This window comes from Miniopterus schreibersii (assembly GCF_964146895.1).
Source record: "Miniopterus schreibersii genome assembly, chromosome: 10".
NCBI classification, from domain to species: domain Eukaryota; kingdom Metazoa; phylum Chordata; class Mammalia; order Chiroptera; family Miniopteridae; genus Miniopterus; species Miniopterus schreibersii.
This window is the reverse complement of record NC_138110.1, coordinates 47,982,849-47,985,458: the sequence shown is the minus strand read 5'-3', so window position 1 is coordinate 47,985,458 and position 2,610 is coordinate 47,982,849.

Sequence of the window (2,610 nt, the reverse complement as noted above, 5' to 3'; positions counted from 1 at the left end):
TCAATGAATAAAAAGTAAAAAAAAAAACAACAACCACAAACAATCCCCTTGGGACCTAGCTCGGTGGGTAGGGTGCGGGCTTGCGGACTGAGGGGCCCGGGTCTGGGCGCGCGGGAGGGAGGCGGCCACCTCACGCCCGCGTTCCTCTCCCCCCTCCCCTCCCTCGGAAAAGCGGTGGGGGAGGCGGGCTTGGAAGGAAGCCAGGGAAGCGGAGTCCACCCGGGTTTCAGTCAGACCCAGTAGGTGGAGGAATATTCCTTAACGACGTTAACAACTTAGGGGGTTTTGTTTATTAGACATTCCAGGGGGCTTAATGGTAGAACAGTGAAGATTGGGTGAGGGGAATGAAATAAGTAGGGAGCTAGGGAGGCAGGCGGGTAGGTGATTGATGGGTAGATGATAGATAGAGCGGAAGAAAATGGGCCTGCCAGCGGGGGCTGTGTTTGGGTTTTGAGCAGGAATGACACGAATGTGCGCATGGTGAAATTAGCAAGCTAGAAAGTTTTCAAAATAGTCTCCTGATGGGTTACACTGAAACCAGAGAAGCGGAGAAATGACCTAGCGTTTCTGGAATTTTCTTTTCTTGCCCTTTTTTTCTTTTTTAACTAAATATGTAAAATTTTATTGATACTTTAAGAGGCAGATCCCAAATCAGTGAGTTGCAGGTGTGATAACTAATAACAACTGTAATTGCTTTAAGGTCAAAGACTCATTTCCAAAGAAAGTACTATCTGTAAAGGTCCAATCAATTTACAAAAGCTCCAAAAATTTTTTTTTAATTTAAAGTTCTTTTTTAAAGTTAAGTTTAGAGTTGGTAAATAGATCAAAGGTTACCAAAGATTATCCAGGTGAGAATTTAAATAAATGAAGCACAGGGTTTTGTTTTTTTAAAAAAATACTATTTTTTAGAACAGTTTTAGTATCACAGCAAAATTGAGTAGAAAATACATAAGAATTCACTTACCTTCTGTAGGGGTTCACCCCAAGATGTGCCTCAGTGACATGTGGATTATTGTGAGCTAAAGGCAAAAAAATAAACATTAGGAGCTCAAGAGAAATTTCTGCCTCCTCCCCCTTAACTATCTAGAGTAATTTGAATTAGAGGCCTTCCTCATAATAAGAGGTCAGAGAATTGGCTCATGTGATTGTGGGGGCTCACAGGTCTGGAATTTATAGAGCAGGCTGGCAGGCTGGAAACTCAGGCAGGATTCCCTTTCCCAGGGAAATTTCAGTCTTTGCTCTTAAGGCTTTCAATTGAATGGATGAGGCACATCCTCATTACTGAGTGTAATTTCTTTTACTTAAAATCAAGTGACTGTAAATATTAATCACATCTACCAAATATCTTCACAGCAACATCTAGACCAGTGTTTGAGCAAGTGGGCACCACAGCCCACCCAAGTTGGCATATAAAATTAACCAACACACAGTAATATGTCCTGTTAGAAATGAGGATAGCAGTTATCCTCAAGCACAAGGAAAGCTTCTGGGGTGCTGGCCATGTTCTGTTTCTTGATTCAGTCATGGTTGCATGGATGTATTTTTTCAGTTTGTGAAAATCCAGCAAGCTGTACACTTATGACATGTAGATTTTTGAAATGCGTATTTTACTTCACTAAAAAGAATAAAATGTGCCCTGGTCTGTGTGGCTCAGTTAGTTGGAGCATCGTCCCGCACACCGAAAGGTCACAGGTTCGATTCCCGGTCAGGGCACTTACCCAGTTTGCAGGTTCAATCCCCAGTTGGGGTGTGTATGGAAGGCAACCTTTTTATTGATGTTTCTCACATTGGTGTTTCCCTCTCTCTCTCTTTCTCTCTCTCTCTCCCTCTCCCTCTCTCTCCCTCTCTCCCTCTCTCCCTCGCTCCCCCTCTCCCTCTTTCTCTGAAATCACTAAGAACATATCTTCGGGTAAGGATTTAAAAAAAAAAGGAGTAAAATGTTAAGAAAAAGGGAAATAAGACAAAAAAACAGTGGAAACATGCCCAGCTGGTGTGGCTCAGTGGTTAAGCATCGACCTATGAACCAGGAGTTCTTGGTTTGCTTCCTGGTTAGGGCACATGCCTGGGTTGCAGGCTCAATACCCAGTAGGAGGTGTGCAGGAGCAGCTGATCAATGACTCTCATCATTGATGTTTCTGTCTCTCTCTCCCTCTCCTTCCCTCTCTCTGAAATCAATACAAAACATTATATATATATATATATATATATATATATATATATATATATATATATATATATTTTAAACAAAAGCAATGGAAACAAGGTAAAAGCATTACATCAGTTATGGAGTAAATCTTCAATTTTAAGAAATTACCATAGATAACTCTATATTGATAAATTTAAATATCTTAGTGAAATAGATTTTTAAAGGAAATTATAAGCACATATAATAAAGCATACATCAATAAAGAAATAAAGCATACCTATGGCAATCTTTACATGCTAGAACATTAGCAGGAGAATGATTAAATAAACCACAATTTGTAATGCATATGTTAAAAAGAATGAAAGAATGAAGTAGACCCCTATGAAAAGATCTCCAATACTTATTGAATCTTTTTTAAAAAGCAAAAATTGGTATAGTATTTGTAAGTTTATTTTATTTTTTTT